This window comes from Eschrichtius robustus, unplaced genomic scaffold (assembly GCF_028021215.1).
Source record: "Eschrichtius robustus isolate mEscRob2 unplaced genomic scaffold, mEscRob2.pri scaffold_538, whole genome shotgun sequence".
Classification (NCBI taxonomy): domain Eukaryota; kingdom Metazoa; phylum Chordata; class Mammalia; order Artiodactyla; family Eschrichtiidae; genus Eschrichtius; species Eschrichtius robustus.
This window is the reverse complement of record NW_027175425.1, coordinates 128,188-155,570: the sequence shown is the minus strand read 5'-3', so window position 1 is coordinate 155,570 and position 27,383 is coordinate 128,188. Positions and strand designations below refer to the sequence as shown.

General features: G+C 55.1%; 10 non-coding genes across 10 annotated transcripts; all 10 read left to right on the top strand.

The window, feature by feature from the left end:
- Positions 1 to 2,530: 2,530 nt before the first annotated feature.
- Positions 2,531 to 2,623, top strand: LOC137757918 (small nucleolar RNA SNORD116). The gene has a single exon (XR_011072596.1). It is a non-coding gene; the product is annotated as a small nucleolar RNA SNORD116 (small nucleolar RNA).
- Positions 2,624 to 5,255: 2,632 nt separating this feature from the next.
- On the top strand, positions 5,256 to 5,348 carry LOC137757886 (small nucleolar RNA SNORD116). The gene has a single exon (XR_011072567.1). It is a non-coding gene; the product is annotated as a small nucleolar RNA SNORD116 (small nucleolar RNA).
- A 2,650-nt stretch (positions 5,349 to 7,998) lies between these two features.
- Positions 7,999 to 8,091, top strand: LOC137757943 (small nucleolar RNA SNORD116). The gene has a single exon (XR_011072620.1). It is a non-coding gene; the product is annotated as a small nucleolar RNA SNORD116 (small nucleolar RNA).
- Positions 8,092 to 10,775: 2,684 nt separating this feature from the next.
- LOC137757906 (small nucleolar RNA SNORD116) lies at positions 10,776 to 10,868 on the top strand. Its single transcript, XR_011072585.1, has one exon. It is a non-coding gene; the product is annotated as a small nucleolar RNA SNORD116 (small nucleolar RNA).
- Positions 10,869 to 13,502: 2,634 nt separating this feature from the next.
- Positions 13,503 to 13,595, top strand: LOC137757889 (small nucleolar RNA SNORD116). Its single transcript, XR_011072570.1, has one exon. It is a non-coding gene; the product is annotated as a small nucleolar RNA SNORD116 (small nucleolar RNA).
- Positions 13,596 to 16,245: 2,650 nt separating this feature from the next.
- On the top strand, positions 16,246 to 16,338 carry LOC137757942 (small nucleolar RNA SNORD116). The gene has a single exon (XR_011072619.1). It is a non-coding gene; the product is annotated as a small nucleolar RNA SNORD116 (small nucleolar RNA).
- Positions 16,339 to 19,021: 2,683 nt separating this feature from the next.
- Positions 19,022 to 19,114, top strand: LOC137757850 (small nucleolar RNA SNORD116). The gene has a single exon (XR_011072533.1). It is a non-coding gene; the product is annotated as a small nucleolar RNA SNORD116 (small nucleolar RNA).
- Positions 19,115 to 21,748: 2,634 nt separating this feature from the next.
- On the top strand, positions 21,749 to 21,841 carry LOC137757888 (small nucleolar RNA SNORD116). The gene has a single exon (XR_011072569.1). It is a non-coding gene; the product is annotated as a small nucleolar RNA SNORD116 (small nucleolar RNA).
- A 2,685-nt stretch (positions 21,842 to 24,526) lies between these two features.
- LOC137757907 (small nucleolar RNA SNORD116) lies at positions 24,527 to 24,619 on the top strand. The gene has a single exon (XR_011072586.1). It is a non-coding gene; the product is annotated as a small nucleolar RNA SNORD116 (small nucleolar RNA).
- Positions 24,620 to 25,699: 1,080 nt separating this feature from the next.
- LOC137757885 (small nucleolar RNA SNORD116) lies at positions 25,700 to 25,792 on the top strand. The gene has a single exon (XR_011072566.1). It is a non-coding gene; the product is annotated as a small nucleolar RNA SNORD116 (small nucleolar RNA).
- Positions 25,793 to 27,383: the final 1,591 nt, after the last annotated feature.

The window sequence follows — 27,383 nt, the reverse complement described above, 5'->3', positions numbered from 1 at the left end:
ATCCCGGGTCCCTGCTGAAAGGCGGTGGAAGGAATGCAAGGGGGCAGGCTCTCTTGCTGGTCTTAAGAGTCGGGGTGTGTGCCGGTCTAGGCCCAGTGTGCTTGCAGTTGGATAGGTGTGTTTTGGCCAGGATCACGCTTCGTGCATGCCGTTTCGTGTGTTGATTTTGGAAGCCAAAATGAGCAAGCGTCCCTGGTTGGTTGCTGGAGCCTGAGGCCAGGCCTGTGGCCCTCCCTGTCCTTGCGTTTTGCACAGTGAGGTTTTTGAGTCCCTAGTGAGCCTGGAGAAGTGGGCGGGGTTGGGCTCGGAGTGGGCGTCAGCGGAAGGGGCTGATGGATTAGGCCACACTGCTGCCCTTGTCTGCTCCTCTACTTTAACACCCAGCACAGTGTTGCTGCCAAGTGGGGCATCGTGGAGTGTGGTGAGGATCGAGTGCAGCATTTAAACCTGCATGGTCGCTGATGGCCTGGATAGGAAGGTAAGGGATGATGAGGACATGTCCTTTGTGAGGTCGTGGAATAGGCTGTCATAATTTGGTTGCAGGTGCTGGCCTCGGCTTTCCAAGGCTGCGTCATGTTCGTGATGGTCTGGCATCAGCAGCCTATCGAGGGGGTGGCTTTGGCAGTTCAAGTGCATGAGGTGAGGTAGGTAACCTGTGTAGAGTTGTGATCCCATTGCCGGAGGAATGACACCCAAAGGGTGTCTTGCGGGACTTAGAGAAGATTGACATTGTGAGGCGTCTGTGCCGTCCTCCTTGGAGGTAGTTGAGTTATGGAACATCCCTATTGGCTGCTTTCTTCCCTTGTTTGGGAATGTGCAAAGCGAAAGTGTCTCTCCCGGGGGTGCATGTCACTGCCAGCCAGTTTGGCATGCAGGCCTTTCGAACAGCCTGAGGTTGATCTGCAGCAGTCCGTGGGCGGGGCAGAGATGGGGGCACTGTTGCAAAGCCAGGTGTGCTGTCGTGGACAACCACTGTGCCCTTTCAAGCTTCCAGGTCCCCTCGTGTGGCAGAGGTCTTCCGTTGAAAGTCTGTCTGTGGTCCTCAGGAACAGTGCATTTGATTGCTGTGAGTTCCTCAGTAGTGTCGCTGTAGCAGTGGAGAATTGCCAGGATGCATGGGGTGGTGTGGGCCTCATCAAAGCAGACAGGCTTCCGGTCTGTCTTCCCTGGTGTTCAGTGTCCCCGTGTCGCATGATGTCTGTGGCTTCCGATAGGGTCGAGTCGCCCTGCATGCAGGAGGAGGGCACTTAGGAAGAGGCTGTGTATCGTTTGAGCGTTTTCTCAGTGGTCAGGGCCACCAACCCTGCCAGTTGGAAACTTGCCGATACGTGGGCGGGGAGGTGGCCTAATTTCTGCTCTGGTGTTCCAACCTGTGTCATGGTTGCTGAAGCCCAACACTTCCCATTGTGGACATTCCCACGGGGTCATGGAAAGTGATTTGTTCTAGTTGGTGTGAAGACGCACTTGGTCCGCTGTTCCTTAGCCCCTTGAGAAGTGCCGGGCTGCATCTTGCCTGTAGGCAACTGCAGGTCGCAGTCAGCCCACCCATGGGAGGTTCCCTTGCTTCCGGGAGTGCTGGGAGTGACCCCAAGGGCACATCAGATGTGCTGGTAGGTGGCAGGGTCTCCAGGTCCACATAGATGTGACAGACACGGCCGGGAGGCAGGTCTCGTCCAGTCTTTGTGCTTTGCTCACAAGGCGTGGCTGTGAGAGTGCGGGAGTCTGTGGGCTATTTCAACAGTCCCTGGGGTCAAAGTTCGCATGTAGCCTCTTGAAGCTGACAGGGGACTTTCTCTTTTCAGTTGGGGGTCCATCCAGGATGGTGTGTATAAACTATGGCGTTTACTGTTGGAGGCGCCTGCAGAGGGCCACAGGGACACCCAGAGACCAAGACGCGTATTCAGCGGCACACACCGGAACCCACGAGTGCATCTTCGTGCGCAGTCACAGTCACACACGCCCACACGCGTGAGTACACACATACAGCGTCTCACACACCGGCCAACATACATGCCTAACTTCCTCCAGTCGTGCTGTGAGACACGCAATCCGTTTTCGGTAAGGAATAGTGGTACTTGGGAAGCAGGTTCCGGGCTCACACGCAGGTAAGTTTTCACAAGAATCGTTCTCTGAGGACTGTGGTGCAATTCAGAAGCCGCATGATTTCTGTCAACTTCTCAGGTGCAGTTGAAGGGTAAGGCTGGCCGTCGGCAAAAACAAGAAGACCTTCGTGTTGTCTGATGACTGGATATGCTAAGGGAAACTGGAAAAAGTAGAGCAGGCGCACGTTGCTGAGCGTGGCTGGGGATAACTCAGGACAGTAGCATTCACGCATACTAAGATGTGCCATTGGATATTAGGTTTTCCTCAGATGGGTCCAATGGCTGCAAGAGTGGATTGATTGTTGGTCTTGCTGAGTGGCCTGAGGACTGTGGATTCCCCAGGCTGTTGGAGTACTTCTGGCTCATGGCTCCTCTGCAGAGCCCCACGGCCTGCCCGTTTGTGTTCTGCAGCGTCCCAGCATGTGCTTGGATCGATGATGACACCCTTGTATGCATTCCTTGGAAAATCTGAACAAAATGAGTGAGAAAGCTCTACGGTCTCCTCATCGCAACTGAGGTCCAGCACGTTTCTCTCGGGGGTAGGGGACAGTTAGGAGTGAGGGCCAACATCCCCTGCTGACATGCATGCCAACACCACTAAGGGCTCTAGCATTGGAGGGGCTCCTGTCTGAGGGTCGACCGTGTCTGCCCATAAGCTGGGTCATCTATGAATCCGCGGTCCCTGCTAAAAGGCCGTGAGGGAATGCAAGGGGGCAGGCTCTCCTGCTAGTCTTCAGAGTCGGAGTGTGTGCTGGTGTGGGCCCAGTGAGCTTTCACTTGGAGAAGTGTGTTTTGACCAGGATGATGCTTTGTGCATGACGCTTCGGTGGTTGATTTTGGAAGCCAAAATGAGCAAGGTTCCCTGGTTGGAGCCTGGAGCCTCAGGCCAGGCCTGTGGCCCTCTCTGTTGTTGTGTTTGGTGCGGTGAGGTTCTTGAGTGCCCGGTGGGGCTGGAGCAGTGGGCGGGGGTGGGATGGAGTTTGGTGATGGCGGAAGGGGGCTGATGGATTAGGCCTCGCTGCTGCCCCTGAAGCTGCCAGCACACTGTTGGCGCTAAGTGGATCATCGTGGAGTGGGGTGAGGATCGAGTGCTGCATTTAAGCCTGCGTAGTTGCTGCTGCCCTGGAGAGAAAGGTAAGGTATCATGAGGACAGGTCCTGTGTGATGTCGTGGGATGGGCTGTCATCATTGGGTTGCAGGCGCTGGCCTCGGCTTCCCAAGGATGTGTCTTGTTCGTGATGGCCTGGCATCAGCTGCCTATGGTGGGGATGGCTTTGGCAGTTCATGAGGATGCAGTGAGGTAGGTTACCTGTGAAGATTTGCAATCCCGTTTCCAGAAGAGTGACTCCCCACGGGTGTCTTGCGGGACATAGAGAAGACGGACATGCTGAGGCATCTGTGCCGGCCTTCTTGGGGGTAGGTGAGTTATGCAAACAAGCCCTTTGGTCGCTCTTTTCCCACTTTTGGGAATGTGCAACGCGATAGTGTTTCTGCCGGAGGGCATGATGCGGCCGGCCCGTGTGGCATGCAGGCCTTTCGAATAGCCAGAGCTTTATCCAGAGCAGTCCGTTGGCGGGGCAGAGAAGGGGGCACTGTTGCCATCCCTGGTGCGCTGCCAAGGCCAGCCACTCTTCCCTTTCAGGCTTCCAAGTCCCCTCACATGGCAGAGGTCTTCCGTTGCAAGTCTGTCTGTGGTCCTAAGGGACCACGACTTTGATCACTCTGAGTTCCTCAGTGGTGTCACTGTGGCAGTGGAGAATTTCCAGGATGCATCAGGTGGGATCAGCATCTTCAAAGCAGACAGGCTTGCGGTCTGTCTTCCCTGGTGTTCCTTGTTCCCGTGTTCGGAAGATGTCTGTGGCTTCCAGTAGGGACGCGTCGCCCTGCTGGCTGGAGTAGGGCACGTTGGACGAGGCTGTAGAGCGTTTGAGCGGTTCCTTAGGGGTCAGGGCCGCGAACCTTGCAGGATGGGAGCTGCCTGAGACATGGCCGGGAAGGTGGCCTAGTTTCCGCTGTGGGGTTCCAACATGGGTCATGGATTCTGAAGCCCACTGCTTCCTGTGGTGGGCATTCCCACGGGTCAAAGGAAAGTGATTAGGCCTAGTTGGCAAGAAGTTGCACTTTGTTCGATGTTCTTTAGCCCCTTGAGGGGTTTCAGGCTGCATCTTGCCAGTAGAATGCTGTAGGTCGGTGTCGGCTCACCCATGGGAGTTCCCTTGCTTCCGAAAGTGCTGGGAGTGACCCCAAGTGCACATCAGATGTGCTGGTAGCTGGCAGGTTCTCGAGTTGCACGTAGATGTCACACCCATGGCCGGGAGGCAGGTCTCGTCCAGTCTTTGTGCTCTGGTCAGAAGGCGTGGCTGTGGGAGAGAGGGAGCCCGTGGAGCATTTCTACAGCCCCTGGGGGTTAAAGTTTGCATGCGGCCTCTGGAAGCTGACAGGGGGCTTTCTCCTTTCAGTTGTGGGCCTAGACATTGTGTTGTGTATACACTATGGCGTTTGCTGTTGGACACCTCTTCACAGGGCAATAGGGACACACAGAGACCAAGACGCGTAGTCAGCGGTACACAGAGAAACCCACAAGAGCGACTGCGTGCGCAGTCACAGTCACACGCTTGAACACAGAAATACAGCCTCTCACACGCCGGCCAATGTATGTGCCTAACTTCCTGCAGTCGTACTATCAGACATGCAGTCAGTTCTCGGTAAGGGATAGAGGTCCTTGGGAAGCAGTTTCAGAGCTCAAGCCCAGGTAAATGTTTGTATGGATCATGTCCTCTGAGGACACCTGTCCACTTCCCAGGTGCAGTTGCTGGGCAAGCCTCGCGGTCGGCAAAAACAAGAAGATCTTCGTGTGCTCTGATGACTGGAGGTGCTAAGAAGAACTGGAAAAAGTGAGGCGACGCCATGTTCCCGAGCATGGTCGCTGATAACTCAGGACGGTAGGTATTCAACCACCGCAAGATATGCCATTAGATATTAGGTTTCCCTCAGATGGGCCCAATGGCTGCAAGAGTGGCTTGATTGTTCGTCTTGTTGAGTGGCCTGAGGGCTGTGGATTCTCCAGGCTTTTGGGGTACCCCAAGCTCATGGCTCCCCTGCAGAGCCCCGCACACTGACCGGTTGTGTTCTGCACCATCCCAGCATGTGCTTGGATCGAGGATGACACCCTTGTATGCATTCCTTGGAAACTCTGAACAAAATGGGTGAGAACACTCTATCGTCTCCTTATCGAAGCTGAGGTTCAGCACGTTTCCTCTCTCGGGTGTAGGGGACTGTTAGGACTGAAGGCCAGTGTCCCCTGCCGACATGCACGCAAACACCACCAAGGACTCCAGTAGTGGAGGGGCTCCTGTCTGAGGATCGACCGTGTCTGCGCATAAGCTGGCTTATCTGTGTATCCCGGGTCCCTGCTGAAAGGCGGTGGAAGGAATACAAGGGGGCAGGCTATCTTGCTGGTCTTAAGAGTCGGGGTGTGTGCCGGTCTAGGCCCAGTGTGCTTGCAGTTGGATAGGTGTGTTTTGGCCAGGATCACGCTTCGTGCATGCCGTTTCGTGTGTTGATTTTGAAAGCCAAAATGAGCAAGCGTCCCTGGTTGGTTGCTGGAGCCTGAGACCAGGCCTGTGGCCCTCCCTGTCCTTGCGTTTTGCACAGAGAGGTTTTTGAGTCCCTAGCGATTCTGGAGAAGTGGGCGGGGTTGGGCTCGGGTTGGGCGTCGGAGAAAGGGGCTGATGGATTAGGCCACACTGCTGCCCTTGTCTGCTCCTCTACTTTAACACCCAGCACAGTGTTGGTGCCAAGTGGGGCATCGTGGAGTGGGGTGAGGATCGAGTGCTGCATTTAAACCTGCGTGGTCGCTGATGGCCTGGACCGGAAGGTGAGGGATGATGAGGACATGTCCTTTGTGAGGTCGTGGAATAGGCTGTCATAATTGGGTTGCAGGTGCTGGCCTCGGCTTCCCAAGGATGCGTCATGTTCGTGATGGGCTGGCATCAGCTGCCTATGGAGGGGGTGGCTTTGGCAGTTCAAGTGCATGAGGTGAGGTAGGTAACCTGTGTAGAGTTGTGATCCCATTGCCGGAGGAATGACACCCAAAGGGTGTCTTGCGGGACGTAGAGAAGATTGACATTGTGAGGCGTCTGTCCCGTCCTCCTTGGAGGTAGTTGAGTTATGGAACATCCCTATTGGCTGCTTTCTTCCCTTGTTTGGGAATGTGCAAAGCGAAAGTGTCTCTCCCGGGGGTGCATGTCACTGCCAGCCAGTTTTGCATGCAGGCCTTTCGAACAGCCTGAGGTTGATCTGCAGCAGTCCGTGGGCAGGGCAGAGATGGGGGCACTGTTGCGAAGCCAGGTGTGCTGTCGTGGACAACCACTGTGCCCTTTCAAGCTTCCAGGTCCCCTCGTGTGGCAGAGGTCTTCCGTTGAAAGTCTGTCTGTGGTCCTCAGGAACAGTGCATTTGATCGCTGTGAGTTCCTCAGTAGTGTCGCTGTAGCAATGGAGAATTGCCAGGATGCATGTGGTGGTGTGGGCCTCATCAAAGCAGACAGGCTTGCGGTCTGTCTTCCCTGGTGTTCAGTGTCCCCGTGTCTCATGATGTCTGTGGCTTCCAATAGGGTCGAGTCGCCCTGCATGCAGGAGGAGGGCACTTACGAAGAGGCTGTGTATCGTTTGAGCGTTTTCTCAGTGGTCAGGGCCACCAACCCTGCCAGTTGGAAACTTGCCGATACGTGGGCGAGGAGGTGGCCTAATTTCTGCTCTGGCGTTCCAACCTGTGTCATGGTTGCTGAAGCCCAACACTTCCCATTGTGGACATTCCCACGGGGTCATGGAAAGTGATTTGGTCTAGTTAGTGAGAAGACGCACTTGGTCCGCAGTTCCTTAGCCCCTTGAGAAGTGCCGGGCTGCATCCTGCCTGTAGGCAACTGCAGGTCGCTGTCAGACTGCCCATGAGAGGTTCCCTTGCTTCCGGGAGTGCTGGGAGTGACCCCAAGGGCACATCAGATGTGCTGGTAGCTGGCAGGTTCTCGATTTGCACGTAGATATCACACCCACGGCCGGGAGGCAGGTCTCGTCCAGTCTTTGTGCTCTGGTCAGAAGTCGTGGCTGTGGGAGAGCGGGAGACCGTGGAGCATTTCAACAGCCCCTGGGGGTTAAAGTTTGCATGCGGCCTCTGGAAGCTGACAGGGGGCTTTCTCCTTTCAGTTGTGGGTCTAGACAGGGTGTTGTGTATACACTATGGCGTTTGCTGTTGGACGCCTCTTCACAGGGCAACAGGGACACACAGAGACCAAGACGCGTAGTCAGCGGTACACAGAGAAACCCACAAGAGCGTCTGCATGCGCAGTCACAGTCACACGCGTGAACACAGAAATACAGCCTCTCACACGCCGGCCAATGTATGTGCCTAACTTCCTGCAGTCGTACTATCAGACATGCAGTCAGTTCTCGGTAAGGGATAGAGGTCCTTGGGAAGCAGTTTCAGAGCTCAAGCCCAGGTAAATGTTTGTATGGATCATGTCCTCTGAGGAAACAAGTCCACTTCCCAGGTGCAGTTGCTGGGCAAGCCTCGCCGTTGGCAAATACAAGAAGATCTTCGTGTGCTCTGACGACTGGAGGTCCTAAGAAGAACTGGAAAAAGTGAGGCGGGGCCATGTTCCCGAGCATGGTCGCGGATAACTCAGGACGGTAGGTATTCAACCACCGCAAGATGTGCCATTAGATATTAGGTTTTCCTCAGATGGGCCCAATGGCTGCAAGAGTGGCTTGATTGTTCGTCTTGTTGAGTGGCCTGAGGGATGTGGATTCTCCAGGCTTTTGGGGTACCCCAGGCTCATGGCTCCCCTGCAGAGCCCCGCACACTGCCCGGTTGTGTTCTGCACCATCCCAGCATGTGCTTGGATCGATGATGACACCCTTGTATGCATTCCTTGGAAACTCTGAACAAAATGGGTGAGAACACTCTATCGTCTCCTTATCGAAACTGAGGTTCAGCACGTTTCCTCTCTCGGGTGTAGGGGACTGTTAGGACTGAAGGCCAGTGTCCCCTGCCGACATGCACGCAAACACCACCAAGGACTGCAGTAGTGGAGGGGCTCCTGTCTGAGTGTCGACCGTGTCTGCGCATAAGCTGGCTAATCTGTGTATCCCGGGTCCCTGCTGAAAGGCGGTTGAAGGAATGCAAGGGGGCAGGCTCTCTTGCTGGTCTTAAGGGTCGGGGTATGTGCCGTTCTAGGCCCAGTGTGCTTGCAGTTGGATAGGTGTGTTTTGGCCAGGATCACGCTTCGTGCATGCCGTTTCGTGTGTTGATTTTGGAAGCCAAAATGAGCAAGCGTCCCTGGTTGGTTGCTGTAGCCTGAGGCCAGGCCTGTGGCCCTCCCTGTCCTTGCGTTTTGCACAGTGAGGTTTTTGAGTCCCTAGTGAGGTTGGAGAAATGGGCGGGGTTGGGCTCGGGTTGGGCGTCGGCGGAAGGGGCTGATGGATTAGGACACACTGCTGCCCTTGTCTGCTCCTCTACTTTAACACCCAGCACAGTGTTGGTGCCAAGTGGGGCATCGTGGAGTGGGGTGAGGATCGAGTGCTGCATTTAAACCTGCGTGGTCGTTGATGGCCTGGACAGGAAGGTGAGGGATGATGAGGACATGTCCTTTGTGAGGTCGTGGAATAGGCTGTCATAATTGGGTTGCAGGTGCTGGCCTCGGCTTCCCAAGGATGCGTCATGTTCGTGATGGGCTGGCATCAGCTGCCTATGGAGGGGGTGTCTTTGGCAGTTCAAGTGCATGAGTTGAGGTAGGTAACCTGTGTAGAGTTGTGATCCCATTGCCGGAGGAATGACACCCAAAGGGTGTCTTGCGGGACGTAGAGAAGATTGACATTGTGAGGCGTCTGTCCCGTCCTCCTTGGAGGTAGTTGAGTTATGGAACATCCCTATTGGCTGCTTTCTTCCCTTGTTTGGGAATGTGCAAAGCGAAAGTGTCTCTCCCGGGGGGGCATGACACCGTCAGCCAGTTTTGCTTGCAGGCCTTTCGAACAGCCTGAGGTTGATCTGCAGCAGTCCGTGGGCGGGGCAGAGATGGGGGCACTGTTGCAAAGCCAGGTGTGCTGTCGTGGACAACCACTGTGCCCTTTCAAGCTTCCAGGTCCCCTCGTGTGGCAGAGGTCTTCCGTTGAAAGTCTGTCTGTGGTCCTCAGGAACAGTGCATTTGATCGCTGTGAGTTCCTCAGTAGTGTCACTGTAGCAGTGGAGAATTGCCAGGATGCATGTGGTGGTGTGGGCCTCATCAAAGCAGACAGGCTTGCGGTCTGTCTTCCCTGGTGTTCAGTGTCCCCGTGTCGCATGATGTCTGTGGCTTCCGATAGGGTCGAGTCGCCCTGCATGCAGGAGGAGGGCACTTAGAAAGAGGCTGTGTATCGTTTGAGCGTTTTCTCAGTGGTCAGGGCCACCAACCCTGCTAGTTGGAAACTTGCCGATACGTGGGTGAGGAGGTGGCCTAATTTCTGCTCTGGTGTTCCAACCTGTGTCATGGTTGCTGAAGCCCAACACTTCCCATTGTGGACATTCCCACGGGGTCATGGAAAGTGATTTGTTCTAGTTGGTGAGAAGACGCACTTGGTCCGCAGATCCTTAGCCCCTTGAGAAGTGCAGGTCTGCATCCTGCCTGTAGGCAACTGCAGGTCGCTGTCAGACTGCCCATGAGAGGTTCCCTTGCTTCCGGGAGTGCTGGGAGTGACCCCAAGGGCACATCAGATGTGCTGGTAGGTGGCAGGGTCTCCAGGTCCACATAGATGTGACAGCCACGGCTGGGAGGCAGGGCTCGTCCACTCCTTGTGCTTTGGTCAGAAGGCGTGGCTGTGAGAGACCGGGAGTTTGTGGACTATTTCAACAGTCCCTGGGGGTCAAAGTTCGCATGTGGCCTCTTGAAGCTGACAGGGGTCTTTCTCCTTTCAGTTGGGGGTCCATCCAGGATGGTGTGTATATACTATGGCGTTTACTGTTGGAGGCGCCTGCAGAGGGACACAGGGACACCCAGAGACCAAGACGCGTATTCAGCGGCACACACCGGAACCCACGAGTGCATCTTCGTGCGCAGTCAAAGTCACACACGCCCACACGCGTGAGTACACTCATACAGCGTCTCACACACTGGCCAACATACATGCCTAACTTCCTCCAGTCGTGCTGTGAGACACGCAATCCGTTTTCGGTAAGGAATAGTGGTACTTGGGAAGCAGGTTCCGGGCTCACACGCAGGTAAGTTTTCACAAGAATCATTCTCTGAGGACTGTGGTGCAATTCAGAAGCCGCATGATTTCTGTCCACTTCTCAGGTGCAGTTGCAGGGTAAGGCTGGCCGTCGGCAAAAACAAGAAGACCTTCGTGTTGTCTGATGACTGGATGTGCTAAGGGGAACTGGAAAAAGTGGAGCAGGCGCACGTTGCTGAGCGTGCCTGGGGATAACTCAGGACAGTAGCATTCACGCATACTAAGATGTGCCATTAGATATTAGGTTTTCCTCAGATGGGTCCAATGGCTGCAAGAGTGGATTGATTGTTGGTCTTGCTGAGTGGCCTGAGGACTGTGGATTCCCCAGGCTGTTGGAGTACTTCTGGCTCATGGCTCCTCTGCAGAGCCCCACGGCCTGCCCGTTTGTGTTCTGCAGCGTCCCAGCATGTGCTTGGATCGATGATGACACCCTTGTATGCATTCCTTGGAAAATCTGAACAAAATGAGTGAGAAAGCTCTACGGTCTCCTCATCGCAACTGAGGTCCAGCACGTTTCCTCTCGGGGGTAGGGGACAGTTAGGAATGAGGGCCAACATCCCCTGCTGACATGCATGCCAACACCACTAAGGGCTCTAGCATTGGAGGGGCTCCTGTCAGACGGTCGACCGTTGTCTGCCCATAAGCTGGGTCATCTATGAATCCGCGGTCCCTGCTAAAAGGCCGTGAGGGAATGCAAGGGGGCAGGCTCTCCTGCTAGTCTTCAGAGTCGGAGTGTGTGCTGGTGTGGGCCCAGTGAGCTTTCAGCTTGGAGAAGTGTGTTTTGACCAGGATCACGCTTTGTGCATGCCGCTTCGGTGGTTGATTTTGGAAGCCAAAATGAGCAAGGTTCCCTGGTTGGAGCCTGGAGCCTCAGGCCAGTCCTGTGGCCCTCTCTGTTGTCGTGTTTGGTGCGGTGAGGTTCTTGAGTGCCCGGTGGGGCTGGAGCAGTGGGCGGGGGTGGGATGGAGTTTGGTGATGGCGGAAGGGGGTGATGGATTAGGCCTCGCTGCTGCCCCTGAAGCTGCCAGCACATTGTTGGCGCTAAGTGGATCATCGTGGAGTGGGGTGAGGATCGAGTGCTGCATTTAAGCCTGCGTAGTGGCTGCTGCCCTGGAGAGAAAGGTAAGGTATCATGAGGACAGGTGCTGTGTGATATCGTGGGATGGGCTGTCATCATTGGGTTGCAGGCGCTGGCCTCGGCTTCCCAAGGATGTGTCTTGTTCGTGATGGCCTGTCATCAGCTGCCTATGGTAGGGATGGCTTTGGCAGTTCATGAGGATGCAGTGAGGTAGGTTACCTGTGAAGAGTTGCAATCCCGTTTCCAGAGGAGTGACTCCCCACTGGTGTCTTGCAGGACATAGAGAAGACGGACATGCTGAGGCATCTGTGCCGGCCTTCTTGGGGGTAGGTGAGTTATGCAAACAAGCCCTTTGGTCGCACTTTTCCCACTTTTGGGAATGTGCAAAGCGATAGTGTTTCTGCCGGAGGGCATGACGCGGCCGGCCCGTGTGGCATGCAGGCCTTTCGAATAGCCAGAGCTTTATCCAGAGCAGTCCGATGGCGGGGCAGAGAAGGGGGCACTGTTGCCATCCCTGGTGCGCTGCCAAGGCCAGCCACTCTTCCCTTTCAGGCTTCCAAGTCCCCTCACATGGCAGAGGTCTTCCGTTGCAAGTCTGTCTGTGGTCCTCGGGGACCACGCCTTTGATCACTCTGAGTTCCTCAGTGGTGTCACTGTGGCAGTGGAGTATTTCCAGGATGCATCAGGTGGGATCAGCATCTTCAAAGCAGACAGGCTTGCGGTCTGTCTTCCCTGGTGTTCCTTGTTCCCGTGTTCGGAAGATGTCTGTGGCTTCCAGTAGGGACGCGTCGCCCTGCTGGCTGGAGTAGGGCACGTTGGACGAGGCTGTTGAGCGCTTGAGCGGTTCCTTAGGGGTCAGGGCCGCGAAACTTGCAGGATGGGAGCTGCCTGAGACATGGCCGGGAAGGTGGCCTAGTTTCCGCTGTGGGGTTCCAACATGGGTCATGGCTTCTGAAGCCCACTGCTTCCTGTGGTGGGCATTCCCACGGGTCAAAGGAAAGTGATTAGGCCTAGTTGGCAAGAAGTTGCACTTTGTTCAATGTTCTTTAGCCCCTTGAGGGGTTTCAGGCTGCATCTTGCCAGTAGAATGCTGTAGGTCGGTGTCGGTTCACCCATGGGAGTTCCCTTGCTTCCGAAAGTGCTGGGAGTGACCCCAAGTGCACATCAGATGTGCTGGTAGCTGGCAGGTTCTCGAGTTGCACGTAGATGTCACACCCACGGCCCGGAAGCAGGTCACGTCCAGTGTTTGTGCTCTGGTCAGAAGCTGTGGCTGTGGGAGAGCGGGAGCCCGTGGAGCATTTCAACAGCCCTTGGGGGTTAAAGTTTGCATGCGGCCTCTGGAAGCTGACAGGGGGCTTTCTCCTTTCAGTTGTGGGTCTAGACAGGGTGTTGTGTAGAAACTATGGCGTTTATTGTTGGACGCCTCTTCACAGGGCTACAGGGACACACAGAGACCAAGACGCGTAGTCAGCGGTACACAGAGAAACCCACAAGAGCGTCTGCGTGCGCAGTCACAGTCACACGCGTGAACACAGAAATACAGCCTCTCACACGCCGGCCAATGTATGTGCCTAACTTCCTGCAGTCGTACTATCAGACATGCAGTCAGTTCTCGGTAAGGGATAGAGGTCCTTGGGAAGCAGTTTCAGAGCTCAAGCCCAGGTAAATGTTTGTATGGATCATGTCCTCTGAGGACACCAGTCCACTTCCCAGGTGCAGTTGCTGGGCAAGCCTCGCAGTCGGCAAAAACAAGAAGATCTTCGTGTGCTCTGATGACTGGAGGTGCTAAGAAGAACTGGAAAAAGTGAGGCGACGCCATGTTCCCGAGCATGGTCGCTGATAACTCAGGACGGTAGGTATTCAACCACCGCAAGATATGCCATTAGATATTAGGTTTCCCTCAGATGGGCCCAATGGCTGCAAGAGTGGCTTGATTGTTCGTCTTGTTGAGTGGCCTGAGGGCTGTGGATTCTCCAGGCTTTTGGCGTACCCCAGGCTCATGGCTCCCCTGCAGAGCCCCGCACACTGCCCGGTTGTGTTCTGCACCATCCCAGCATGTGCTTGGATCGAGGATGACACCCTTGTATGCATTCCTTGGAAACTCTGAACAAAATGGGTGAGAACACTCTATCATCTCCTTATCGAAGCTGAGGTTCAGCACGTTTCCTCTCTCGGGTGTAGGGGACTGTTAGGAGTGAAGTCCAGTGTCCCCTGCCGACATGCACGCAAACACCACCAAGGACTCCAGTAGTGGAGGGGCTCCTGTCTGAGGATCGACCGTGTCTGCGCATAAGCTGGCTTATCTGTGTATCCCGGGTCCCTGCTGAAAGGCGGTGGAAGGAATGCAAGGGGGCAGGCTCTCTTGCTGGTCTTAAGAGTCGGGGTGTGTGCCGGTCTAGGCCCAGTGTGCTTGCAGGTGGATAGGTGTGTTTTGGCCAGGATCACGCTTCGTGCATGCCGTTTCGTGTGTTGATTTTGGAAGCCAAAATGAGCAAGCGTCCCTGGTTGGTTGCTGGAGCCTGAGGCCAGGCCTGTGGCCCTCCCTGTCCTTGCGTTTTGCACAGTGAGGTTTTTGAGTCCCTAGTGAGCCTGGAGAAGTGGGCGGGGTTGGGCTCGGAGTGGGCGTCAGCGGAAGGGGCTGATGGATTAGGCCACACTGCTGCCCTTGTCTGCTCCTCTACTTTAACACCCAGCACAGTGTTGGTGCCAAGTGGGGCATCGTGGAGTGTGGTGAGGATCGAGTGCTGCATTTAAACCTGCATGGTCGCTGATGGCCTGGATAGGAAGGTAAGGGATGATGAGGACATGTCCTTTGTGAGGTCGTGGAATAGGCTGTCATAATTTGGTTGCAGGTGCTGGCCTCGGCTTTCCAAGGCTGCGTCATGTTCGTGATGGTCTGGCATCAGCAGCCTATCGAGGGGGTGGCTTTGGCAGTTCAAGTGCATGAGGTGAGGTAGGTAACCTGTGTAGAGTTGTGATCCCATTGCCGGAGGAATGACACCCAAAGGGTGTCTTGCGGGACGTAGAGAAGATTGACATTGTGAGGCGTCTGTGCCGTCCGCCTTGGAGGTAGTTGAGTTATGGAACATCCCTATTGGCTGCTTTCTTCCCTTGTTTGGGAATGTGCAAAGCGAAAGTGTCTCTCCCGGGGGTGCATGTCACTGCCAGCCAGTTTTGCATGCAGGCCTTTCGAACAGCCTGAGGTTGATCTGCAGCAGTCCGTGGGCGGGGCAGAGATGGGGGCACTGTTGCAAAGCCAGGTGTTCTGTCGTGGACAACCACTGTGCCCTTTCAAGCTTCCAGGTCCCCTCGTGTGGCAGAGGTCTTCCGTTGAAAGTCTGTCTGTGGTCCTCAGGAACAGTGCATTTGATCGCTGTGAGTTCCTCAGTAGTGTCGCTGTAGCAGTGGAGAATTGCCAGGATGCATGTGGTGGTGTGGGCCTCATCAAAGCAGACAGGCTTGCGGTCTGTCTTCCCTGGTGTTCAGTGTCCCCGTGTCGCATGATGTCTGTGGCTTCCAATAGGGTCGAGTCGCCCTGCATGCAGGAGGAGGGCACTTAGGAAGAGGCTGTGTATCGTTTGAGCGTTTTCTCAGTGGTCAGGGCCACCAACCCTGCTAGTTGGAAACTTGCCGATACGTGGGCGAGGAGGTGGCCTAATTTCTGCTCTGGTGTTCCAACCTGTGTCATGGTTGCTGAAGCCCAACACTTCCCATTGTGGACATTCCCACGGGGTCATGGAAAGTGATTTGGTCTAGTTGGTGAGAAGACGCACTTGGTCCGCAGATCCTTAGCCCCTTGAGAAGTGCCGGGCTGCATCCTGCCTGTAGGCAACTGCAGGTCGCTGTCAGACTGCCCATGAGAGGTTCCCTTGCTTCCGGGAGTGCTGGGAGTGACCCCAAGGGCACATCAGATGTGCTGGTAGCTGGCAGGTTCTCGAGTTGCACGTAGATGTCACACCCACGGCCGGGAGGCAGGTCTCCTCCAGTCTTTGTGCTCTGGTCAGAAGGCGTGGCTGTGGGAGAGCGGGAGTCCGTGGAGTATTTCAACAGCCCCTGGGGGTTAAAGTTTGCATGCGGCCTCTGGAAGCTGACAGGGGGCTTTCTCCTTTCAGTTGTGGGTCTAGACAAGGTGTTGTGTATACACTATGGCGTTTGCTGTTGGAGGCCTCTTCACAGGGCAACAGGGACACACAGAGACCAAGACACGTAGTCAGCGGTACACAGAGAAACCCACAAGAGCGTCTGCATGCACAGTCACAGTCACACGCGTGAACACAGAAATACAGCCTCTCACACACCGGCCAATGTATGTGCCTAACTTCCTGCAGTCGTACTATCAGACATGCAGTCAGTTCTCGGTAAGGGATAGAGGTCCTTGGGAAGCAGTTTCAGAGCTCAAGCCCAGGTAAATATTTGTATGGATCATGTCCTCTGAGGAAACAAGTCCACTTCCCAGGTGCAGTTGCTGGGCAAGCCTCGCCGTTGGCAAATACAAGAAGATCTTCGTGTGCTCTGACGACTGGAGGTGCTAAGAAGAACTGGAAAAAGTGAGGCGGGGCCATGTTCCCGAGCATGGTCGCGGATAACTCAGGACGGTAGGTATTCAACCACCGCAAGATGTGCCATTAGATATTAGGTTTTCCTCAGATGGGCCCAATGGCTGCAAGAGTGGCTTGATTGTTCGTCTTGTTGAGTGGCCTGAGAGATGTGGATTCTCCAGGCTTTTGGGGTACCCCAGGCTCATGGCTCCCCTGCAGAGCCCCGCACACTGCCCGGTTGTGTTCTGCACCATCCCAGCATGTGCTTGGATCGATGATGACACCCTTGTATGCATTCCTTGGAAACTCTGAACAAAATGGGTGAGAACACTCTATCGTCTCCTTATCGAAACTGAGGTTCAGCACGTTTCCTCTCTCGGGTGTAGGGGACTGTTAGGACTGAAGGCCAGTGTCCCCTGCCGACATGCACGCAAACACCACCAAGGACTCCAGTAGTGGAGGGGCTCCTGTCTGAGTGTCGACCGTGTCTGCGCATAAGCTGGCTAATCTGTGTATCCCGGGTCCCTGCTGAAAGGCAGTTGAAGGAATGCAAGGGGGCAGGCTCTCTTGCTGGTCTTAAGGGTCGGGGTGTGTGCCGTTCTAGGCCCAGTGTGCTTGCAGTTGGATAGGTGTGTTTTGGCCAGGATCACGCTTCGTGCATGCCGTTTCGTGTGTTGATTTTGGAAGGCAAAATGAGCAAGCGTCCCTGGTTGGTTGCTGGAGCCTGAGGCCAGGCCTGTGGCCATCCCTGTCCTTGCGTTTTGCACAGTGAGGTTTTTGAGTCCCTAGTGAGGCTGGAGAAGTGGGCGGGGTTGGGCTCGGGTTGGGCGTCGCGGAAGGGGCTGATGGATTAGGCCACAGTGCTGCCCTTGTTTGCTCCTCTACTTTAACACCCAGCACAGTGTTGGTGCCAAGTGGGGCATCGTGGAGTGGGGTGAGGATAGAGTGCTGCATTTAAACCTGCGTGGTCGCTGATGGCCTGGACAGGAAGGTGAGGGATGATGAGGACATGTCCTTTGTGAGGTCCTGGAATAGGCTGTCATAATTGGGGTGCAGGTGCTGGCCTCGGCTTCCAAAGTATGTGTCATGTTCGTGATGGGCTGGCATCAGCTGCCTATGGAGGGGGTGTCTTTGGCAGTTCAACTGCATGAGGTGAGGTAGGTAACCTGTGTAGAGTTGTGATCCCATTGCCAGAGGAATGATACCCAAAGGGTGTCTTGCGGGACGTAGAGAAGATTGACATTGTGAGGCGTCTGTCCCGTCCTCCTTGGAGGTAGTTGAGTTATGGAACATCCCTATTGGCTGCTTTCTTCCCTTGTTTGGGAATGTGCAAAGCGAAAGTGTCTCTCCCGGGGGGGCATGACACCGCCAGCCAGTTTTGCTTGCAGGCCTTTCGAACAGCCTGAGGTTGATCTGCAGCAGTCCGTGGGCGGGGCATAGATGGGGGCACTGTTGCGAAGCCAGGTGTGCTGTCGTGGACAACCACTGTGCCCTTTCAAGCTTCCAGGTCCCCTCGTGTGGCAGAGGTCTTCCGTTGAAAGTCTGTCTGTGGTCCTCAGGAACAGTGCATTTGATCGCTGTGAGTTCCTCAGTAGTGTCGCTGTAGCAGTGGAGAATTGCCAGGATGCATGTGGTGGTGTGGGCCTCATCAAAGCAGACAGGCTTGCGGTCTGTCTTCCCTGGTGTTCAGTGTCCCCGTGTCGCATGATGTCTGTGGCTTCCAATAGGGTCGAGTCGCCCTGCATGCAGGAGGAGGGCACTTAGAAAGAGGCTGTGTATCGTTTGAGCGTTTTCTCAGTGGTCAGGGCCACCAACCCTGCTAGTTGGAAACTTGCCGATACGTGGGCGAGGAGGTGGCCTAATTTCTGCTCTGGTGTTCCAACCTGTGTCATGGTTGCTGAAGCCCAACACTTCCCATTGTGGACATTCCCACGGGGTCATGGAAAGTGATTTGGTCTAGTTGGTGAGAAGACGCACTTGGTCCGCAGTTCCTTAGCCCCTTGAGAAGTGCCGGGCTGCATCCTGCCTGTAGGCAACTGCAGATCGCTGTCAGACTGCCCATGAGAGGTTCCCTTGCTTCCGGGAGTGCTGGGAGTGACCCCAAGGGCACATCAGATGTGCTGGTAGGTGGCAGGGTCTCCAGGTCCACATAGATGTGACAGCCACGGCCGGGAGGCAGGGCTCGTCGACTCCTTGTGCTTTGGTCAGAAGGCGTGGCTGTGAGAGACCGGGAGTTTGTGGACTATTTCAACATTCCCTGGGGGTCAAAGTTCGCATGTGGCCTCTTGAAGCTGACAGGGGTCTTTCTCCTTTCAGTTGGGGGTCCATCCAGGATGGTGTGTATATACTATGGCGTTTACTGTTGGAGGCGTCTGCAGAGGGCCACAGGGACACCCAGAGACAAAGACGCGTATTCAGCGGCACACACCGGAACCCATGAGTGCATCTTCGTGCGCAGTCACAGTCACACACGCCCACACGCGTGAGTACACACATACAGCGTCTCACACACCGGCCAACATACATGCCTAACTTCCTCCAGTCGTGCTGTGAGACACGCAATCCGTTTTTGGTAAGGAATAGTGGTACTTGGGAAGCAGGTTCCGGGCTCACACGCAGGTAAGTTTTCACAAGAATCGTTCTCTGAGGACTGTGGTGCAATTCAGAAGCCGCATGATTTCTGTCCACTTCTCAGGTGCAGTTGCAGGGTAAGGCTGGCCGTCGGCAAAAACAAGAAGACCTTCGTGTTGTCTGATGACTGGATGTGCTAAGGGGAACTGGAAAAAGTGGAGCAGGCGCACGTTGCTGAGCGTGGCTGGGGATAACTCAGGACAGTAGCATTCACGCATACTAAGATGTGCCATTGGATATTAGGTTTTCCTCAGATGGGTCCAATGGCTGCAAGAGTGGATTGATTGTTGGTCTTGCTGAGTGGCCTGAGGACTTTGGATTCCCCAGGCTGTTGGAGTACTTCTGGCTCATGGCTCCTCTGCAGAGCCCCACGGCCTGCCCGTTTGTGTTCTGCAGCGTCCCAGCATGTGCTTGGATCGATGATGACACCCTTGTATGCATTCCTTGGAAAATCTGAACAAAATGAGTGAGAAAGCTCTACGGTCTCCTCATCGCAACTGAGGTCCAGCAGGTTTCCTCTCGGGGGTAGGGGACAGTTAGGAATGAGGGCCAACATCCCCTGCTGACATGCATGCCAACACCACTAAGGGCTCTAGCATTGGAGGGGCTCCTGTCAGAGGGTCGACCGTTGTCTGCCCATAAGCTGGGTCATCTATGAATCCGCAGTCCCTGCTAAAAGGCCGTGAGGGAATGCAAGGGGGCAGGCTCTCCTGCTAGTCTTCAGAGTCGGAGTGTGTGCTGGTGTGGGCCCAGTGAGCTTTCAGCTTGGAGAAGTGTGTTTTGACCAGGATCACGCATTGTGCATGCCGTTTCGGTGGTTGATTTTGGAAGCCAAAATGAGCAGGGTTCCCTGGTTGGAGCCTGGAGCCTCAGGCCAGGCCTGTGGCCCTCTCTGTTGTCGTGTTTGGTGCGGTGAGGTTATTGAGTGCCCGGTGGGGCTGGAGCAGTGGGCGGGGGTGGGATGGAGTTTGGTGATGGCGGAAGGGGGTGATGGATTAGGCCTCGCTGCTGCCCCTGAAGCTGCCAGCACATTGTTGGCGCTAAGTGGATCATCGTGGAGTGGGGTGAGGATCGAGTGCTGCATTTAAGCCTGCGTAGTGGCTGCTGCCCTGGAGAGAAAGGTAAGGTATCATGAGGACAGGTCCTGTGTGATGTCGTGGGATGGGCTGTCATCATTGGGTTGCAGGCGCTGGCCTCGGCTTCCCAAGGATGTGTCTTGTTCGTGATGGCCTGGCATCAGCTGCCTATGGTAGGGATGGCTTTGGCAGTTCATGAGGATGCAGTGAGGTAGGTTACCTGTGAAGAGTTGCAATCCCGTTTCCAGAGGAGTGACTCCCCACTGGTGTCTTGCAGGACATAGAGAAGACGGACATGCTGAGGCATCTGTGCCGGCCTTCTTGGGGGTAGGTGAGTTATGCAAACAAGCCCTTTGGTCGCACTTTTCCCACTTTTGGGAATGTGCAAAGCGATAGTGTTTCTGCCGGAGGGCATGACGCGGCCGGCCCGTGTGGCATGCAGGCCTTTCGAATAGCCAGAGCTTTATCCAGAGCAGTCCGTTGGCGGGGCAGAGAAGGGGGCACTGTTGCCATCCCTGGTGCGCTGCCAAGGCCAGCCACTCTTCCCTTTCAGGCTTCCAAGTCCCCTCACATGGCAGAGGTCTTCCGTTGCAAGTCTGTCTGTGGTCCTCGGGGACCACGCCTTTGATCACTCTGAGTTCCTCAGTGGTGTCACTGTGGCAGTGGAGAATTTCCAGGATGAATCAGGTGGGATCAGCATCTTCAAAGCAGACAGGCTTGCGGTCTGTCTTCCCTGGTGTTCCTTGTTCCCGTGTTCGGAAGATGTCTGTGGCTTCCAGTAGGGACGCGTCGCACTGCTGGCTGGAGTAGGGCACGTTGGACGAGGCTGTTGAGCGCTTGAGCGGTTCCTTAGGGGTCAGGGCCGCGAAACTTGCAGGATGGGAGCTGCCTGAGACATGGCCGGGAAGGTGGCCTAGTTTCCGCTGTGGGGTTCCAACATGGGTCATGGCTTCTGAAGCCCACTGCTTCCTGTGGTGGGCATTCCCACGGGTCAAAGGAAAGTGATTAGGCCTAGTTGGCAAGAAGTTGCACTTTGTTCGATGTTCTTTAGCCCCTTGAGGGGTTTCAGGCTGCATCTTGCCAGTAGAATGCTGTAGGTCGGTGTCGTTTCACCCATGGGAGTTCCCTTGCTTCCGAAAGTGCTGGGAGTGACCCCAAGTGCACATCAGATGTGCTGGTAGCTGGCAGGTTCTCGAGTTGCACGTAGATGTCACACCCACGGCCCGGAAGCAGGTCACGTCCAGTGTTTGTGCTCTGGTCAGAAGCTGTGGCTGTGGGAGAGCGGGAGCCCGTGGAGCATTTCAACAGCCCTTGGGGGTTAAAGTTTGCATGCGGCCTCTGGAAGCTGACAGGGGGCTTTCTCCTTTCAGTTGTGGGTCTAGACAGGGTGTTGTGTAGAAACTATGGCGTTTATTGTTGGACGCCTCTTCACAGGGCTACAGGGACACACAGAGACCAAGACGCGTAGTCAGCGGTACACAGAGTAACCCACAAGAGCGTCTGCGTGCGCAGTCACAGTCACACGCGTGAACACAGAAATACAGCCTCTCACACGCCGGCCAATGTATGTGCCTAACTTCCTGCAGTCGTACTATCAGACATGCAGTCAGTTCTCGGTAAGGGATAGAGGTCCTTGGGAAGCAGTTTCAGAGCTCAAGCCCAGGTAAATGTTTGTATGGATCATGTCCTCTGAGGACACCAGTCCACTTCCCAGGTGCAGTTGCTGGGCAAGCCTCGCAGTCGGCAAAAACAAGAAGATCTTCGTGTGCTCTGATGACTGGAGGTGCTAAGAAGAACTGGAAAAAGTGAGGCGACGCCATGTTCCCGAGCATGGTCGCTGATAACTCAGGACGGTAGGTATTCAACCACCGCAAGATATGCCATTAGATATTAGGTTTCCCTCAGATGGGCCCAATGGCTGCAAGAGTGGCTTGATTGTTCGTCTTGTTGAGTGGCCTGAGGGCTGTGGATTCTCCAGGCTTTTGGGGTACCCCAGGCTCATGGCTCCCCTGCAGAGCCCCGCACACTGCCCGGTTGTGTTCTGCAGCATCCCAGCATGTGCTTGGATCGAGGATGACACCCTTGTATGCATTCCTTGGAAACTCTGAACAAAATGGGTGAGAACACTCTATCGTGTCCTTATCGAAGCTGAGGTTCAGCACGTTTCCTCTCTCGGGTGTAGGGGACTGTTAGGAGTGAAGGCCATTGTCTCCTGCCGACATGCACGCAAACACCACCAAGGATTCCAGTAGTGGAGGGGCTCCTGTCTGTGGTTCGACCGTGTCTGTGCATAAGCTGGCTAATCTGTGTATCCCGTGTCCCTGCTGAAAGGCGGTGGAAGGAATGCAAGGGGGCAGGCTCTCTTGCTGGTCTTAAGAGTCGGGGTGTGTGCCGGTCTAGGCCCAGTGTGCTTGCAGTTGGATAGGTGTGTTTTGGCCAGGATCACGCTTCGTGCATGCCGTTTCGTGTGTTGATTTTGGAAGCCAATATGAGCAAGCGTCCCTGGTTGGTTGCTGGAGCCTGAGGCCAGGCCTGTGGCCCTCCCTGTCCTTGCGTTTTGCACAGTGAGGTTTTTGAGTCCCTAGTGAGCCTGGAGAAGTGGGCGGGGTTGGGCTCGGAGTGGGCGTCAGGGGAAGGGGCTGATGGATTAGGCCACACTGCTGCCCATGGCTGCTCCTCTACTTTAACACCCAGCACAGTGTTGGTGCCAAGTGGGGCATCGTGGAGTGTGGTGAGGATCGAGTGCTGCATTTAAACCTGCATGGTCGCTGATGGCTTGGATAGGAAGGTAAGGGATGATGAGGACATGTCCTTTGTGAGGTCGTGGAATAGGCTGTCATAATTTGGTTGCAGGTGCTGGCCTCGGCTTTCCAAGGCTGCGTCATGTTCGTGATGGTCTGGCATCAGCAGCCTATCGAGGGGGTGGCTTTGGCAGTTCAAGTGCATGAGGTGAGGTAGGTAACCTGTGTAGAGTTGTGATCCCATTGCCGGAGGAATGACACCCAAAGGGTGTCTTGCGGGACGTAGAGAAGATTGAAATTGTGAGGCGTCTGTGCCGTCCTACTTGGAGGTAGATGAGTTATGGAACATCCCTATTGGCTGCTTTCTTCCCTTGTTTGGGAATGTGCAAAGCGAAAATATTTCTCCCGGGGGGGCATGACACCACCAGCCAGTTTGGCATGCAGGCCTTTCGAACAGCCTGAGGTTGATCTGCAGCAGTCCGTGAGCGGGGCAGAGATGTAGGCACTGTTGCGATGCCCGGTGTGCTGTCATGGACAGCCACTGTGCCCTTTCAAGCTTCCAGGTCCCCTCCTGTGGCAGAGGTCTTCTGTTGAAAGTCTGTCTGTGGTCCTCAGGAAGAGTGCATTTGATCGCTGTGAGTTCCTCGGTAGTGTCGCTGTAGCAGTGGAGAATTGCCAGGATGCATGTGGTGGTGTGGGCCTCATCAAAGCAGACAGGCTTGCCGCCTGTCTTCCCTGGTGTTCAGTGTCCCCGTGTTCGCATGATGTCTGTGGCTTCCAATGGGGTCGAGTCGCCCTGCATGCAGGAGGTGGGCACTTAGGAAGAGGCTGTGTATCGTTTGAGCGTTTTCTCAGTGGTCAGGGCCACCAAACCTGCCAGTAGGAAACTTGCCGATACGTGGGCGTGGAGGTGGCCTAATTTCTGCTCTGGTGTTCCAACCTGTGTCATGGTTGCTGAAGCCCAACACTTCCCATTGTGGACATTCCCACGGGGTCATGGAAAGTGATTTGGTCTAGTTGGTGAGAAGACGCAATTGGTCCGCAGTTCCTTAGCCTCTAGAGAAATGCCGGGCTGCATCTTGCCTGTAGGCAACGGCAGGTTGCTGTCAGCCCGCCCATGGGAGGTTCCCTTGCTTCCGGGAGTGCTGGGAGTGACCCCAAGGGCACATCAGATGTGCTGGTAGGTGGCAGGGTCTCCAGGTCCACATAGATATGACAGCCACGGCCAGGAGGCAGGGCTCGTCCACTCCTTGTGCTTTGGTCAGAAGGCGTGGCTGTGAGAGACCGGGAGTTTGTGGACTATTTCAACAGTCCCTGGGGGTCAAAGATCGCATGTGGCCTCTTAAGGTGACAGGGGTCTTTCTCCTTTCAGTTGGGGGTCCATCCAGGATGGTGTGTATAAACTATGGCGTTTACTGTTGGAGGCGTCTGCAGAGGGCCACAGGGACACCCAGAGACCAAGACGCGTATTCAGCGGCACACACCGGAACCCGCGAGAGCATCTTCGTGCACAGTCACAGTCACACACGCCCACACGCGTGAAAACACACATACAGCGTCTCACACACCGGCCAACATACATGCCTAACTTCCTCCAGTCGTGCTGTGAGACACGCAATCCGTTTTCGGTAAGGAATAGTGGTACTTGGGAAGCAGGTTCCGGGCTCACACGCAGGTAAGTTTTCACAAGATTCGTTCTCTGAGGACTGTGGTGCAAATCAGAAGCCTGCATGATTTCTGTCCACTTCTCAGGTGCAGTTGCAGGGTAAGGCTGGCCGTCGGCAAAGACAAGAAGACCTTCGTGTTGTCTGATGACTGGATGTGCTAAGGGGAACTGGAAAAAGTGGAGCAGGCGCACGTTGCTGAGCGTGGCTGGGGATAACTCAGGACAGTAGCATTCACGCATACTAAGATGTGCCATTGGATATTAGGTTTTCCTCAGATGGGTCCAATGGCTGCAAGAGTGGATTGATTGTTGGTCTTGCTGAGTGGCCTGAGGACTGTGGATTCCCCAGGCTGTTGGAGTACTTCTGGCTCATGGCTCCTCTGCAGAGCCCCACGGCCTGCCCGTTTGTGTTCTGCAGCATCCCAGCATGTGCTTGGATCGATGATGACACCCTTGTATGCATTCCTTGGAAAATCTGAACAAAATGAGTGAGAAAGCTCTACGGTCTCCTCATCGCAACTGAGATCCAGCACGTTTCCTCTCGGGGGTAGAGGACAGTTAGGAGTGAGGGCCAACATCCCCTGCTGACATGCATGCCAACACCACTAAGGGCTCTAGCATTGGAGGGGCTCCTGTCTGAGGGTCGACCGTGTCTGCCCATAAGCTGGGTCATCTATGAATCCGCGGTCCCTGCTAAAAGGCCGTGAGGGAATGCAAGGGGGCAGGCTCTCCTGCTAGTCTTCAGAGTCGGAGTGTGTGCTGGTGTGGGCCGAGTGAGCTTTCAGCTTGGAGAAGTGTGTTTTGACCAGGATCACGCTTTGTGCATGCCGCTTCGGTGGTTGATTTTGGAATCCAAAATGAGCAAGTTTCCCTGGTTTGAGGCTGGAGCCTCAGGCCAGGCCCGTGGCCCTCTCTGTTGTTGTGTTTGGTGCGGTGAGGTTCTTGAGTGCCCGGTGGGGCTGGAGCAGGTGGAGGGGGTGGGATGGAGTTTGGTGATGGCGGAAGGGGGCTGATGGATTAGGCCTCGCTGCTGCCCCTGAAGCTGCCAGCACACTGTTGGCGCTAAGTGGATCATCGTGGAGTGGGGTGAGGATCGATTGCTGCATTTAAGCCTGCGTAGTGGCTGCTACCCTGGAGAGAAAGTTAATGTATGATGAGGACAGGTCCTGTGTGATGTCGTGGGATGGGCTGTCATCATTGGGTTGCAGGCACTGGCCTCGGCTTCCCAAGGATGTGTCTTGTTCGTGATGGCCTGGCATCAGCTGCCTATGGTGGGGATGGCTTTGGCAGTTCACGAGGATGCAGTAAGGTAGGTTACCTGTGAAGAGTTGCAATCCCGTTTCCAGAGGAGTGACTCCCCACGGGTGTCTTGCGGGACATAGAGAAGACGGACATGCTGAGGTATTCAAGCACTCCAAGATGAGCCTTTAGATATTAGGTTTTCTTCAGACGGGCCCAATGGCTGCAAGAGAGCATTGATTGTTCCTCATGCCGAGTGGCCTGAGTGCTGTGGATTCTCCAGGGTTTTGGGGTAGCCCAGGCTCATGGCTCCTGTACAGAGCCCTGCACACACCCAGGTTGTGTGCTGCAGCTTCCCAGCAAGTGCTTGGATCGATGATGACACCCTTCCATGCATTCCTTGGAAAATCTGAAAAAAATGAGTGAGAACACTCTACCGTCTCGTCATCGAAACTGAGGTTCAGCACGTTTCCTCTCTCAGGGGGAGAGGACAGTTCAGAATGAGGGCCAGCGTCCCCCACCGACATGTATGCAAACACCACCAAGGACTCGAGTATTGGAGGGGCTCCTGTCTGAGGGTTGACCGTGTCTGCACATAAGCTGTGTTATCTGTGAATCCTGGGTCCCTGTTGAATGGCTGTTGAGGGAATGTGAGGGGGCAGGCTCTCCTGCTGGTCTGAAGAGTCAAAGTGTGTGCTGGTCTAGGACCAGTTAGCTTGCAGTTGGGAGGTGAGTTTTGGCCAAGATCACGCTTCGTGCATGCGATTTTGGGGGTTGATTCTTGAAGCCAAAATGAGCAAGCGTCCCTGGTTGGTGCCTGGAACCTCAGGCCAGGCCTGTGGCCCTCCCTGTTCTTGCGTTTTTCACGGTGAGTTTCTTGAGTGCCTAGTGAGGCTGGAGCAATGGGCGGGGGTGAGCTCGGTTGGGCATCGGTGGAAAGGGGCTGATGGATTACGCCTCGCTGCTGCCCTTGTTTGCTTCTCTACTTTAACTCCCGGCACAGTGTTGATGCCAAGCGGGTCATCGCGGAGTGGGGAGAAGAACGAGTGCTGAATTTAAACCTGCGTGGATCACTGATGGCCCGCACAGGAAGGTAAGGATAGATGAGGACATGTTCTTTGTGATGTCGTGGAATAGGCTATCATAATTGGGTTGCAGGTGCTGGCCTCGGGTTCCCAAGGATGTGACATGTCCGTGATTGGCTGGCATCAGCTGCCTATGGAGGGGATGGCTTTGGCAGTTCAAGTGGTTGAGGTGAGTTAGGTAACCTGTGTAGAGTTGCGATCCGGTTGCCAGAGGGAAGACAACCAAAGGGTGTCTTTGCGAGACGTAAAGAAGTTCGACATGGTGACACGTCTGTGCCGGCCTCCTGGGAGGATGGTTAGTTATGCGAACATCCCCTTTGGCCGCTTTGTTCCCTTGTTTGGGAATGCTTAAAGAGAAAGTGCTTCTCCTGGTTGGGGCATGACTCGGCTAGCGAACAGCCAGAGGTTTATCTGGAGCAGTCCGTTGGCAGGACAGAGGTGGGGGCACTGTTGCGACGCCAGGTGCACTGACGTGGATAGCCACTGTACCCTTTCAAGCTTCCAGATCCCCTCGTGTGGCAAAGTTTTTCCGTTGAAAGTCTGTCTGTGGTACTCGGGGACAGTGCCTTTGATCACTGTGAGTTCATCGGTAGTGTCGCTGTGGCAGTGGAGAATTACCAGGATGCATGGGGTGGGGTGGGCAACATCAAAGCAGACAGGATTGCGGTGTGTCTTCCCTGCTGTTCAGTGTCTCTGTGTTCGCATGATGTCTGTGGCTTCAAGTCGAGTCGAGTCGCCCTGCAGGCAGGAGGAGGTCACTTAGGAGGAGGCTGTGCAGCGTTTGAGCGTTTCCTCAATGGTCAGGGCCGCAAACACTACCAGTTAGAAGCTTTCCTTTACGTGGCTGGGAAGGTGGCCTAATTTCTGCTGTGGGGTTCCAACCTGTGTCATGGTTGCTGAAGCCCAACTCTTCCCATTGAGGGCATTCCCACGGGGTCATGGAAAGTGATTTGGTCTAGTTGGCGAGA